Consider the following 15,405-nt stretch of genomic DNA (forward strand, 5'->3'; position numbering starts at 1 on the left):
AGCTCTCAGATCACTGCATCCCTCTGAGTGTTTGTTTCTAAGAACATGAGGTGAGTCAAGAAGCAACCTCATAGGGTTTTTGTAGGGACCCTGTAGGGTGTTCCCCTAAAGCTTTCTCTGGGTGCCTGGACAGTGGATAGGCCTGCAGCAGGGGCTGTGGTTGTGCTAGTTGGTCATTTTTCTTCCTCAAATGTGATTCTTCTCGGGGCCTTGGGCTAAGCTCTTTTCTCATGTCATAAAGGGACTGGAGATTCTGTTATTGGTCCCCATCCTGGGTGAAGCCAGAGCAGAGACCCCCGGGGGTGAGCATTGGGGTCCAGGCTCTCCCAGCTATCTGTGATGGGGCTGGTTTGGGCTCACTCATTCAGCAAATATATCAGAAATCTGCCAGTTACAGTCATGTCTCTAGGCACTGACCATAATCCAGTGCTCAGAGCAGACCCCAAGCCTGCACTGCAGAGCTTCCTTCTAGTCGGGAGCAATTCAGTCACACTAGGCTGCACAGGCTCGTAGTGTCCACAGGACAGCCGATGTGACGTCCTCCTGGCCTCTTCTCCCTATGGCTGCATCTTCCCATACTGTGAAGAGGAAGGTGAACCTCTGTTCCAGCAGAAAACGTGAGTCAGTTTTGGGTCAGAACCAGGAGGGGGAGTATGGGGAGTGTGAATTCAAGGTGCTGGCAGAACCCTGGATCCCACTCATGGTGCGATTTCTACAAGAGGGCAGAGGTCTGAGGGCTTCTCCTAGAAAAAAGGGAAGGCGTAAAGGAGAGCTGTGCATGTGGATATGGGTGGTGTGGGAGAGCAGTGGAGCTCAGTGAGAGTCAGATCCTCAGAAAATTTATACCCTTCTGCTCCTAATTCCAGCCCTGCCTGCACCCCTATCGTGGGACCGTGCTCACTAATTTGGTAGAACCTTTTCAGTGGCAGTTTGGCAAGTATACCCTGCCCTGTGAGAGTTGAGTTTCAGTGGGAGGCAAAGAACCCCACAGGGCAGCTAGTGAATTAGGCAGCACGTAGGTGCAGGAACCAAAGTTTGAGCTGATAGGAAGTCCCTTGGAAGCCAGGGATGGAGACAGAGTTTGTTGGTTTGCTCATTGTTCAGCTATTCCTGGAGCACCTACTGTGTGCCAATGAGTGACATGAACAGGGATGAAACCAGCCTTCCCTGTCCTCATGGAGGTGACATTTTGGTGGGAAGGTAGTGGGAGGGGACAGGGACACTGAGAGAGCATGTCAGGTTCCCTTGAAGAAGGGGACAGGTAGTTCCCTCATTGATCCAGAGCTGTCAGTTAGGAGAGCTTTCTGCCAGCCCCTCCTTTGTGACGAGGCATGTCTCTGCCAGAACTGCCAGGTTGAAGGTGGACAAGGAGTAGGTCTGGCTTCTGGATGGGCAGGAGCAGGAGGCACAGGACCCCAGGCTCTCTGAGTGGTGCTCTGGGAGGGCCGTGTGGAAGGAAAAGCCAGGCCTCAGACTCTGCTTCCCACCTCTCTCTCCCCAGGGCCATCTCCTGCATTCTGGGCATCTGGTTGGATCAGTATCCTCAGGATTTTAATCTGCTGCCAGAATTTCCAAGCCTGATGATGCTGTTGGCCTCCATAGAGCCAACTTTCCAGTCCCCGACCTGCCAAACCAGGCCCAGTGCCTCCAGTCATGACGGGAGCACCTGAGCCCACTGAGGCCGAGACAGGAGGAGGCGGCGGCCTCCGGGGGTGGTGTGGGTGAGTGTGCCTTTGGAAGGCACACAAAAGGCAGTGAGGGTGGTAACATGTCCTCCTCTTGGATCTGCAGAACCAGCTCCAGAACATCAGGAAAACCCTTCAGAGGCAACGCCACCCTAGTGGTCTCTCCAGAGCCAGAGCCGGATCCAGGCCCAGCTTTCACTGAACTTCAAGAGGCAGAAGAACCACCTGCAGCATTTCAGCAACTCACCCAGTTCCTGCGAGGCCTGTGGTGCCAGATCCCGGGCCACAGCACGTGTCAGCTGCCGTGGCAGAGAGAGCACCCCCACCCCCATTTAGATGCACTGTTAAAAGTTTATGTTCATGTTATATATGTTTATAATTTTACTGTATTTTTAATGATATTTAGTAACATAGATTGTATTATAGAGAACATTTAATGAAATAATACTAAACATAACCTTAATTTAGATTCTATAAAATTTAACCCTATTAACCCTCAGAACTTTGAGCAAGTCTGTTTTTCTGGACCCTGACCCATTCAGGGAGAACTGTCCTCACCTTCTCCACCTGCCCTTCCTGGAGCCAGGACTCTGCTTCCCAGGGAGCTGGCTCCCCCCTGTGGCCAGACTCAGCGCTGGGTGGCCAGAGGCCAAGGGCTGGACTCCTATGGGGGCATCCTGAGCCCAACATGGAGGCCAGCCATCCTAGCCCTGGGCCTTCATGTTGACCCCAATATCACTCACTTGGGCTTCCAAATAAACTTGACCCTCAGAGAGCAAAAATAAAATAAAAGGATGTATAGTGCAGGCTGCCCAGGAACAGTGACTGGACAAACTGATCAAATACTTGGTGCCCAGTTTCCTGGGTAGCGTCCCCACATTCGTCCCCACCCACCCTTCTGTGTTAATACAGAACATTTGCTACTAACCAACGTGTGTGGGACCAACCATGTAGCATGTGAGCCCTGCCCCTCCACAGCACAGTGGCAATTCAGCCACCGGCTTGTCATCTCTCTGAGTGTTTGTTTCTCTGACCATGGGGAATACTGAGGCCCAGCCTCATAGGGTTATTGTAGGGACTCGGGGGGCGGGGGTTCCCCTGGAAAAAAGGCCCTCTGGGTGCCTGGACACTGGAGAGGTGGATGAAGGGGCTATGGTTTTCCTAATTGGCCATTTTATCTTCTTCTTCAAGAAGCTTCTGCCTTACTTGTGATTCTCCTCAGGCCTTAGGCTAAGCTATTTTCTCTTGTGATAAAGACATTGGAGATTTCATTAGGGGGTCCCTGTCCTGGGTGAATTCAGATTAGAAATCCCATGGGTGGGCAGGGGGACCCCAGGCTCACCCAGCTATCTGAGATGGGGCTGGTTTGGGCTCATTCAGTCAGCAAATGCCCTGCCCCCAGGACTGCACTCCAGCGCTTCCTTCTAGTCAGGAGTGATTCAGTCACACCAGGCCGAACAGGCAGGTAGCATCCACAGGACAGTCAATGTGACTTCTTCCTCGAAGTGTCGCTGCATTTTCTCATATTTTGAAGCAGAAAGTGGATCTCTGGAGCAGCAGAAAAAGTGAATGGGCTTTGGATCAGAGACTTAAGGGGAGTATGGGGACTGTGACTTGGAGAAGGTGGCAACACCCTGAATCCCACATATGGTGGGATTTCTGTAAGATGGCGGAGGTTTGAGGGCCTCTCCTAGAAAAAAAGGAGGGAGTCAAAGAGAGCTGTGCATGCAGATTTGGGAAGTGTTGGAGTGGGGAGGGGTGTGGCTGGACCACACAGAGAAGAGCTCCCAGAGGCTGGGCTTAGGCAGGAGCACAGAGCCGCTCAGGTCAGTGCCCAGGGCCTGCAGTCTGGAGGACTTCCTGGGGTGGGGGCTTGAACTGGGACTTCAGTGATGGAGATGGGAGGTTCCCTTCCTTGGAAGGCGCACAAAAGGCAGTCATGGTGTAACATGTTCTCTTCCTGGATCTACAGAAGCAGCTCCAGAGCAAGATCAAGAAACACCTAAAGAGGAAATGCCAACACTGGTGCCCTCTCCTGAGCCAGAGCAGGCTCCAGGCACAGCTCTCATTGAACTTCCAGATGTGGACCCACCTGCAGCTTGTGAGCAACTCACCTCAGCTTCTGGGAGGCCTGTGGTCCCATGTCCTGGGCCACAGCGAGAGTCAGCTACCATGGCAGATGGGGCTCCTACACCCCCTTTAGATACAATTTTAAAATATTTGTGTTTATTTTAAATATGCTTACAATGTTACTGTATTTTTTTTCATGCTATTCGGTAACCTACAGTCTATTTTAAAGAAAATGTAATGAAATACTCTTAAATATAAATTTAATTTAGATTCTATAAAATTTAACTCTATAATCCTTCATAGTCTTGAGCAATTCTGTTTCTTCTGGGCCTCCAGTGTGTTACCATGAGTTATAGGTTGGGGATAATTAGTCTCTGCAAGATGGCAGAGGTTTGAGGGCTTCTACGAAGCCATTTGCTCTACGAATGTGACGTTCTTGAGGCTCAGGACAATGGGACTTTGGGGGAAATTGACTGATGAGCATTGGGGCAGGGACCCTTTAAGTTAGGGCTGCCCCTGGTAACCCACATTTTGTTTGACTTCATCTCCCACTGGCACATGGTCAAAGCCTGGTCTTACGCGCCCCCTGGCGTCCACGTTGCAGAATGCTGTAGGGTTTAACCAGCAGCAAGTGTTCCTGAACACTGACTGCCACCTGCACCTGGAGAGAAACTCCACCCTGCTCCACTAGCACTGAACAACATTCTGAGCATCTCCTCTGTTGGCCCATAGCACTGAAGAGGGGCAGGGAATGTCCTAGGGCCCGGGGTCCACACTCATCTCCTCCACAGGCACCGCTTCCAAATCTCCTCTGGGGTCAGAGCCTCTCTCCACCCTCAGCCCCTGAGCTCTGGTTCAGCTGGGCTTTTTCCTGAGGCTCTTCGGTCTCACCAGAGCCCAGTGGAAATTCTTTCTCACGCCCCAAGGCTGAACAAGGTTGTGGAGACAGCCTGGCTTCTCCCTTTACATCAGTCCTCTTCCGCGCTCCAAACCACCCTGGAGAGAAGGGACTAACACCCTTCTAGGCACCTTGCCCTGGAAAAAGCTTCAATGTCATATGACAAATGGGAATAAGCTTTGGACCAGGAACACAGTCCATGCCCTCAAGATGAGCACCTCTCTGGGCTGACACGGGTATTAAGGAAATTCTAGTGGGATATGAGGAGTCCTATGGTTGACCTGGTTCCATAAGCATTGAGAACACGAGCCCATCTGGGGATCACACACCAGGCTCTTTACTGTGGGATTCCTAAAGCAAACCAGAAGATGAATAAGGATTTGTCTATTCACTTTATCCTGATTTTTCATGTGCCAAGGCAAATGAGAGAAGCATTGTGAGATTAAACAAAGGCTGGAGAAGTACAGGGAGGGTGGGTCTACCTTAGAGGCCATGGCATTTTCACATTTAGGATTGCTGGTAACAGTAGATGGGAGGGACCAGAATTTGAACAAATACATTTTAACAAAAAATGGTTTTAGAATAAGTCCTGTGTTCTCGAACTGCTAAGTACTAGAGACCAGTGGTGCTAACGTCTTTTCCATCACCATTCTCGTTGGAATACAGATATATGAGGACAATGACGTCATGTGGTTCCCATAGCACAAGTGGACTTAGGGTGACAGGAAGAGGACATTTCTTCATGGAGAAGTATTGTGTGTCCACTTCCAAAGAGAGTCCCTAAAGAGAACTTGCCATTTCTAGTCTGTGGAGATATAAGATATTAACTAGGCAAGCCAGGCATTGAGAGACATTTCAGGCAGAGGGAAGAATTAGAAAAACGGAATTGAGTCAGGATACAATAAGGGATGTGGGGGTGGGGTTGCAAGTACTGCGATCATCAGGAGGATGGTTCCCAGGACAGACACAGGGATGGCTGAGCAGAGAGCCAGTCAGACTCCAGCTCTGGGAGCCCTGGCATGATGGTTCCTAGCAGTGACCAGCAGTCCTGGTGAGGAGGAGAGAAGGGAAGCAGATGATCCTGAGTTTGAGAGCAGGTGGAATGAGAAGGGGAGGGGAATGGGCAATAGTAAGGGGAGAGTGAGGTGTAGCCGGGGAGAAGTCAGACATGCCCTAAATGATGACAAGCTGCAGAGTATGGTGAAGACAGTATGTCCCTGAAGTGCAGGGAGGTGATGGTCTCAGCACTGAGGTGCTAATGAAACAGTGAGGTAGGAGGTGGAGGCGGCAACCTCATGGACAAGTACCGAGTTTCCTGCAGGTGGGGCAGAAGGAGATTTTGGAGACAGTTGCCTAATTTGTCCCTAAAGAATGTGGCCTGATTGAGGGGTTAGTAGGAGACTGTGACAGGAGTTAGGAGTGACCCACCGAATTAATGGAAACAACAGAAGCATGTCGGGAGGTGGCCCTGTGTATAGAAGTAAGTGCTGACTGCCCTGCTGGTACCACGGAGACACCCCCACCTGTGGGGAGAGCCAGCGCTGCTCAGGTAGCCCCTGTGTCCTGTTTGTTTCTGAAATCCTCAGCTCTGAGCAGCCTTTATGACCTTGAAAAGCCCAAGGGCAATGACATGACCCTTCTGATGACAGATAAAGGGACCGGCCATTTAGGATGCTCAGCTTGACCTCTCCACTCTTCCTCAGTGCCCTCTCCTCCCTGCTCCCCTCCAGTCCTGTCTGCTCAGTGGGAACCCCGAGGTTGTCTGGAATCCAGGCCTAGCTTTACTCCTCACACCTGGAGCACCATCACCAAGTGGTTTCCCCAGACCCCCAGCTCCTGGCTTTTAACAAACCATTGTGAGGATCAGCTCAGCTCACAGGGTGACTCTCTCACCTCCAGAGGGACAGCCACACAGTGTTAAATACACACAGTTGCACACTGAGAGGACACAGCTCAGGCGCCCAGGACACAGGACTAGGGATCCAGGCCTCTCGGCACAGCTGAGTGTCTCATTCCCAGTGCCCACGTGTCCCCAATGACCTCCACGGAGCCCCTGCTTCACTGGTGCCCTCTCCCCTCTGTTTTCTGTGTCATGCTGGGGCAGAGCTGGCAGGTGTGAGGCACCGTGTTGATACCTGGGCTCCTGCTCACTCACTGAAGATGTGGATCCAGACTCTGAAGGAACAGCATGGCTGGGGCCAGCAGAATGCTTTGTCCTGCTCACCCCTGGGACCTGGCACGTTGGCTGTACTAGGGAGCAGGGGCAGCTGTGGACAAAAGGCTCCGCTGAGAGAGAGGGTCAGTTATGCTGGAGGCCTGAGGGAGGGTACCCTGCTGGCACCTTCCTGGGTAAATCTCCCTGCAAATCCCACAATGAGACTCGCCCAGAAGTGGCATTTTTGACAGCAAATGTAGGCAAAGAAAAGCAGCAAAGAGGCCATATCTGGGAGAGGAGATACTTTATTGATACTCTGCGTCTCTGGAGGCCTCGGGTTGAGCTGGGCTGACTGGTTTTTCCAAAAGGGTGCCCCTCTGTGGCTCTGATTATGGCAGTCCATGGCTGTGCCCCCACCAAGGACAGAAACTCAGAACACTGAACATGTCTTCACTCTTGTTCCTTTCCTCAAAGATATAGGACAAGTCATTTTCCAGAACAGCCCCACATCTAAGCTTAAGGTGACAGGGTGAATGGGCCCAGTTCCTCTGGGTCATGAAAGGGGCAAACAGGACCATTGACAGTGAGCAGAATTTTAGGTTCCAATAGGCAGGGAGAGGGGCCAAGTCAAAACACCCTCATTTCTCTGTGGACAGAGCAGGCGCTGAGCTGAGGGTGGGTGGGTGAGACGATGGTAACTGTCACAGAGTTCAGGTTACGGGACAGTTGCTGAGCCTGGAGGTGAAGCCCCTTCAATCAAACAGGTTTTTCTTCCCATAAGTACTAAGATGCTTGCTGTGCCCCTTCTAGGCCTTGGGGATTGCATCAGTGAAAAAACTGACCTGCAGGGTCCTATCTCAGAAGACACACTTGTAGGGGGTATAGACCTCGCACAGTCACACACCTCTAACCAGAGACGTGCAAGCAGCCAGCCTGGTGCTGCTGAGATCTCCTGCCGGTCACTGTCCTCAGGTCTCCCAGGATTCAGTCTGTTCCATGATTTTATGAGTGGACCACTTGCTGCCCAAAGATCCCTATCACCAAGATGGGGGTACAGGATTGACAGCTGTCTCTAATACATCACATGTAAGGTCACAGACACTTTACAGAGAAAGATCTTTATACATGGCTGCAGGGAGAGAGGTAGGGATAGAGGTGCACTCACGGTGGGACACATGATTGTACATGTCTGTGTCACAAGTGACAGCTGCCAGGCAGTGGATCATCTTATTTTTGTTACTTAGAGGGGATTTACATTAGCTTCCAAATTTAATTGAAGAAAAAAAATCAAATGAATATTCCTTAGAGAAATCTTTGAAGTTCATGAAGCACCTTCTGAAGAAGGCGAACTTGTCCAAGTTGGAAGTGGGTCAAGGTCATTGTCATGAGCTGCAAGTGCAGTGCCCTCCAGTGGATGAGTGAGACATGGCACACGTGTTGTGGGGTTCATGGTTCTGTAAGCAATGGAAGCAGACACCAAACTGAGCCTTTGCCTGGGCTTGCCTTTAGACCAAAATAAAATCGATTAGAGTCAATATTTTGGGGTGCCTTCTAGTAGAAGTCATTGTCCTGTCATTTCACACTAAGAAGACACAGGCTTTGTCCCAGGTCTGGCATTTCACGGAGTCTGCATTGAGCTCCTGAGTCAGGCCCTGGGTTCCAGGAGAGAAAAGGCAGACAATGTCCCAGCCCTTGGACTCCAGGGCGGGGGCAGGGAAGTTTGGGAACAATGGGCCTACATCACAGTGTCATATGTCTGGTTGAAAAAAATAGTACAAAAACCAAAGCATGTTGATGGAAGCCTTCTGATTAAACAATAAACAGTTTAGAAGATTAGAACATTACCCTCAACCTATTTGTTAATTTTCATCTACATTTAAACACAAACTTATTCCAAATATGGGGTCACCCTATATTCCCACTCCCTGTTCATTTAACATGAATATTATCCTTGCCCTTTAATAATTTTGACCTATGATTGCATGGCTGTATTACACCTCTTTTATTTTTCCCAATTTTTTTTATTAAGGTATTATATGTGTACATATCTTATCATTGCCCCCCCACCCCTCTCCCATATATGCCCTCCCCCTCCAGAGTTTTGCGTCAATTGGTTATGCTTATATGCATGCATACAAGTCCTTTGATTGATCTCTTATCTTCCCCACCTCTCCCTAACCTTCCTGCTGTAATTTGACAGACTATTTGATGCTTTACTGCCTCTGTATCTATCTTTTTGTTCAAGTTTATAATGTTCTTTATTACCCATAAATGAGTGGGATCATGTGGTATTTTTCTTTCATTGACTGGCTTATTTCACTTAACATAATGTTCTCCAATTCCATCCAGGTTGCTGCAAATGGTAAGAATTCCTTCTTTTTTATGGCAGCATAATATTCCATTGTATAGATGTACCATAGTTTTCTGATCCAGTCATCTGCTGATGGACACCTAGGCTGTTTCCAGATCTTAGCTATTATAAATTGTGCTGCTATGAACATAGCGGTGCATATATCCTTTCTGATTGGTGTTCCCAGTTTCTTAGGATATATTCCTAGGAGTGGGATTACTGGGTCAAATGGGAGTTCCATTTTCAGTTTTTTGAAGAAACTCCATACTGTTCTCCACAGTGGCTGCACCAGTCTGCATTCCCACCAGCAGTGCATGAGGGTTCCTTTTTCTCCGCATCCTCGCCAACACTTGTCATTTGTTGATTTGTTGATGATAGCCTTTCTGACAGGTGTGAGATGGTACCGCATTGTTGTTTTGATTTGCATCTCTCAGATAATTAGTGACGTTGAGCATGTTTTCATGTGTCTCTTGGCCTTCCTTCTGTCTTCTTTTGAAAAGATTCAATTTAGGTCCGTTGCCCATTTTTTTATTGGACATTTATCTTCCTTTTATTAAGTTGTATAAGCTGCCTGTAGATGTTGGAGATTAAACCTTTATCAGTGATGCCATTTGCAAATATGTTCTCCCATGCAGTGGGCTTTCTTGTTGTTTTGTTGATAGTTTCTTTTGCTGTAAAAAAGCTTTTTATTTTGATGTAGTCCCATTTGTTTATTTTCTCTTTAGCTTCCATTGCCCTAGGGGCAGTATCGGTGAAGAAGTCCGTTTGGCATATGCCTGAGATTTTGCTGCCTGTGGATTCCTCTAGTATTTTTATGATTTCCCGTCTTATGTTTAAGTCCTGTATCCATTTTGAGTTTATTTTTGTGTATGGCGTAAGTTGGTGATCTAGCTTCATTTTTTTGCATGTATCTGTCCAATTTTCCCAACACCATTTATTGAAGAGACTGTCTTTATTCCACTGTATGTTCATGCCTCCTTTGTCAAATATTAATTGAGCATAGTGGTTTGGGTCAATATCTGGATTCTCTATTCTGTTCCATTGATCTATATGTCTGTTCTTGCGGCAGTACCAGGCTGTTTTGAGAATAGTGGCTTTGTAATACAGCTTGAAATCTGGTATTGAGATCCCTCCTACTTTATTCTTCTTTCTCAGGATTGCTGTGGCTATTCGGGGTCTTTTTTTTATTCCAGATGAATTTTTGGAGAGTTCTTTCAAGGTCTGTGAAATATGCCATTGGTATTTTAATGGGGAGTGCATTGAATCTATAGATTGCTTTGGGTAGTATGGACATTTTAATGATGTTGATTCTACCAATCCATGAACATGGTATGTTCTTCCATCTGTTTACGTCTTCCTCTATCTCTTTTTTCAGTGTCCTGTAGTTTTCCGTGTATAGGTCTTTTACCTCCTTAGTTAAGTTTATTCCTAGGTATCTTAATTTTTTGGTGCGATGGTAAATGGGATTGCCTTTTTAGTCTCTCTGTCTGTAAGTTCACTATTGGTGTATAGAAAGGCCATAGATTTCTTGGCGTTAATTTTGTATCCTGCTACATTGCCGAATTCATTTATTAAGTCTATGAGTTTTTTGACGGAGTCTTTCGGATTTTTTTATGTACAATATCATGTCGTCTGCAAATAAAGACCGCTTTACTTGTTCTTTTCCAATTTGGATGCCTTTTATTTCTTCTTCTTGTCTAATTGCAATGGCTAATACTTCCAGTACTATGTCAAACAGGAGTGGTGAGAGTGGGCATCCCTGTCTTGTTCCTGTTCTTAGGGGAAATGTTTTTAGTTTTTGTCCATTGAGTATGATGTTTGCTGTGGGTTTATCATATATAGCTTTTATTATGTTGAGGTATGAGCCTTCTATTCCCACCTTGTTGAGAGTTTTTATCAAGAAAGGGTGTTGGATTTTGTCAAATCCTTTTTCTGCATCAATTGATATGACTATGTGATTTTTATCTCTCAATTTGTTTATGTGATGTATCACGTTTATTGATTTGCAGATATTGTACCATCCTTGCATTCCTGGGATAAATCCTACTTGGTCATGGTGTATGATCTTTCTGATGTACTGCTGGAGCCGATTTGCTAGAATTTTGTTGAGGATTTTGGCATCTATGTTCATGAGAGATATTGGTCTGTAATTCTCTTTCATTGTGTTGTCTTTATCTGGTTTTGGTATTAGGGTGATGCTGGCTTCATGGAAGGAGCTTGGAAGTGTTCCTTCCTCTTGAATTTTTTGGAATAGTCTGAGGAGGATAGGTTTTAGTTCTTCCTTGAATGTTTGGTAAAACTCTCCTGTGAAGCCGTCAGGCCCCGGGCTTTTGTTTGCCGGAAGCTTTTTGATGACTGCTTCAATTTTGTCTATAGTTATTGGCCTATTGAGCTGTTTAGATTCTTCTTGATTGATTTTTGGAAGGTTATATTTTTCTAGGAATATGTCCATTTCCTCCAGGTTGTCCAGTTTGTTGGAATAGAGTTGTTCGTAGTATTTTGTAACAATCCTTTGTATGTCAGCGGGGTCTGTTGTTATTTCACCTCTTTCATTTCTGATTTTGTTTATTTGGGTCCTCTATCTTTGCTTCTTGGTGAGCCTGGCTAGAGGTCCATCAATCTTGTTTATCCTTTCAAAGAACCAGCTCTTGGTTTTGTTGATCTTTTGTATTGTTTCTTTGGTATCTCTGCTCTGATCTTTGTTATTTCCTTCTTTCTGGTTACACTGGGCTTTTCTTGCTGCTCTTTTTCTCGCTCTTTGACTTGTAGGGTTAGGTAATTTATTGCCATTGTTTCTTGTTTTTTGCAATAGGCTTGTAGAGCTATGAACTTCCCTCTCAAGACTGCTTTCGCTGTGTCCCATAGATTTTGGATTGTTGTGTTTTCATTGTCATTTGTTGCCATGATGTTTTTTATTTCTTCCTTGATCTCTCTGGTGACCCAGTCCTTGTTTAATAGCATGCTGTTTAGTCTCCATGTGTTTGATTTCTTTGGATTGTATTTCTTGTAGTTGATTTCCAGTTTTATGCCACTGTGATCTGAGAAGATGCTTGATATAATTTCTATCTTCTTGAATTTGAAGAGACTTTGCCTGTGACCCAGCATATGGTCTATCTTTGAAAATGACCCATGTGCACTTGAGAAGAATGTATATTCTGTGGCTTTGCGGTGAAATGTTCTGAAGATGTCAATTAATTCCATCTGGTCTAGTGAGTCATTTAGGATTGATGTTTCTTTGCTGATTTTTTGTTTAGAGGATTTGTCCAATGGTGATAGTGGGGTATTAAAGTCTCCTACTATGATTGTATTGCTATTAATCTCTCCCTTGATATCCTCCAGGAGTTTTTTTTTATGTATTTGGGTGCTCCTATATTGGGAGCGTATATGTTTACCAGAATTATTTTTTCTTGTTGGATTTCTCCCTTTAGTATTATGAAGTGGCCTTCCTTATCTCTTGTTATGGCATTTACTTTGAGGTCTATTTTGTCAGATATAAGTATTGCTACCCCAGCTTTTTTTTCATTTCCATTTGCCTGAAAGATATTTTTCCATCCCTTCACTTTCAATCTGTGTGAGTCTCTTATTCTGAGGTGGGTCTCTTGTAGACAGCATATATACGGGTCATGTTTTTTTATCCATTCAGCCACTCGATGTCTTTTGATTGGAGCATTTAGTCCGTTTACATTTAAAGTTATTACTGAAAGGTATTTGTTTGAAGTCATATCTATTTTTGTGTCTGTATTCCTTCTTACCTGTTTATTTCTTCTTTTTACAGTATTCCCTTTAGCAATTCTTGCATTGCTGGTTTGGTAGTGATAAACTCCCTGAGCCTTTTTTTTTTCTGTGAAGCTCCTGATTTCCCCTTCAATTTTGATTGATAGTCTTGCTGGATATAGTATTCTTGGATTCAGTCCTTTGCTTTGCAACACTTTGTATACCTCCTTCCATTCACTTCTAGCTTGTTGTGTTTCTGTTGAGTAATCATTTGTCAATCTGATGGGTGTTCCTTTGTTGGTAACTCTCTGTCTCTCTCTTGCTGCCTTTAAGATTCTCTCTTTATCATTTATATTTGCCTTTGAAATTATGACATGTCTTGGTGTGGGTCTTTTGGGGTTGATACTGCTTGGGACTCTCTGTACTTGTGTAACTTTTACCTTTCCCATATCCGGGAAGTTTTCTGTCATTATTTCTTCAAATAGATTTTCTAATCCCTGCTGCTCTTCTTGTCCTTCTGGCAGCCCTATTATACGCATGTTACTTTGTTTCATGTTGTCCCGAAGCTCCCTTAGGCTTTCCTCCTGCTTTTTAATTTTTTTTCTCCAATTGCTGTTCAGATTGAGCTTGTTTCTGTACCTGATCTTCCAACTTACTAATTCGGTCTTCTGCTTCTTGTAGTCTACTGTTGAAACTTTCCATGGTGTTTTTGATTGTAGCTATATCACTTTTCATTTCTTCCTGATTCTTGCATAAGTTGTTGATTTTCTCATCCATCCGATGTATAAATTCCACGACCATTACTTTGAACTCCTTTTCGGTCATGTTGCAAGCTTCAGTTTCACTAATTTCCTTTCTTGGCGACTCCACGTTTTCTTTCCTCTGTGAGTTATTTCGTTTCCCCATTCTGGCTATCACCAGAAAGCTCAAGCTTCCGTTTGCATGGACCTGGGCCGTGTGCTGTGAGGACTTCGCTCCACCCGAGTTTCACTGAAGTGCTCTGACACTAGGACGTGTGGTTGCCTTTGGTTGGTGGGAACCAGACTTGCCCAGGGTCAGTGTCCCCAGTGTTCCGTGTGGTCTCGTGTGCACACTTAGAATCAGGGGCCCTGTCTGCACCACACTGTTGGTATGTGCCGAAAATGAGATCCTTAGCATGTGCCAGGAGTCAGAGTTTCCCTGTGTCTGCACCAAGAATCGAGTGTCAGAGTCTCTGTTGCCTTGTGTGGTTTCTCATTGAGAATCAGGGTCCCTGTGTGTGCATGCACCAACAATTGGGGTCGCTGGCTCTTAGTGTGAATGTGCTGTGAGTCAGGGAACCCAGGCAGCTGTATCCGGCGTGCCAAATTCCCTGAAGTGGATCTGCATCCTGTGTGTGCTCTCTCTACTGAGCCAAACCGGCTAGGGCGCACACTCTCAAATTCCTGAAGGTGAGCTGCCTCCGTGCACTCTCCCAGATTCCCTGAAGGGGGGCGGAGTTCATCCTGTGAGCCAAATTCCCCAAAGGGAAGCCCCTTTGTGCACGCTCTAAGATTCCCCTAAGGGGAGCTGTGACCCACAAGCCAAATTCCCCCAAATTCCCCAAAGGGGAGCCCTCTGTGCGCACTGACAGATTTCCCCAAAAGGGAAGCTGCTTCTGTCCTGGGCGCCAAATTCCCTAAGGGGGAGCGTGTCCCTGCACAAAGCTCTGCAGTTTGGGTGAGGGGCGGGTCTATCAGTTACTTTGGTGCTATCTCGAGGCTGAGGGCGCTCTGCAGCTTGGGTAAGGGGTGGGTCTATCAGTTACTATGGCGCTATCCGCGAGCCTGCGGGGAGTGGGATAGGCTTTTTGACTCACGGAAATCTGCCGGGAAGTCTGGATTCTTGTTGTTTGTTGGTCTGAAGCTGTGATAGCAGTTCTCTGTCCCCAGTGGTTGCAGGGTCCTGGTTTGTGTCAGAAGCCAGGATCCGAGGCTCAGGCAGCTCTGTTTCTCAAGATGGCATGGTCTCCGCGTCTGCACCAGCCGCCGAGAAGTGTCCGCTTTGTGCGCAGGGCTCCGCCATCTAGGACTGCCAGATTAGGCAGCCCCTTGGAAGACCTGCAGAATCTAACTGACCCTATCTCATACACACACACACACCACACACGTCTACACTCTCCTCTATGGGTTCCTCACTCACACACTCTCTCTCCCTACCTTCCTGCTGGTCGCCATCTTATCTAACTCTGACCCATTGCACCTCTTATGATACACTGTACGTAACTGACCTGCTGCCCACCTCCTGGCCAACCACTTCTTGTTTGCCGCTGAAAGTGCAGTTCGGCTGCTGTGAGCTCCAGGTAGCTTCCACATGTGGAATATTCACTAGCCTTCCAGAGCACACGCATCCTATTCTTTTCCCTTAAAATGCCGGCACCTCTTGTCTTACCTCCTTCTTTAGATCAGAAGCTCATTCTAGGCCAAGGTGCTGCTCAATCAGATCTCCATCCAGCTCTTAGCACAGTGCTTGGCATAAGGTGAACCCTCAGTAAAAAGGTGAATAGCACCTTAGT

The 15,405-nt window shown here is 46.7% G+C and overlaps 1 long non-coding RNA gene across 1 annotated transcript; it reads right to left on the reverse strand.

Annotated features, from left to right (window-relative positions):
• Positions 1 to 7,971: 7,971 nt before the first annotated feature.
• Positions 7,972 to 15,405, reverse strand: LOC129147308 (uncharacterized). Its single transcript, XR_008554670.1, has 3 exons — positions 15,282 to 15,405; positions 14,710 to 14,921; positions 7,972 to 8,311 (listed from the first exon to the last, which is right to left on the reverse strand). It is a non-coding gene; the product is annotated as an uncharacterized LOC129147308 (long non-coding RNA).

The sequence above is a fragment of the Eptesicus fuscus genome, chromosome 20, assembly GCF_027574615.1.
Source record: "Eptesicus fuscus isolate TK198812 chromosome 20, DD_ASM_mEF_20220401, whole genome shotgun sequence".
Classification (NCBI taxonomy): domain Eukaryota; kingdom Metazoa; phylum Chordata; class Mammalia; order Chiroptera; family Vespertilionidae; genus Eptesicus; species Eptesicus fuscus.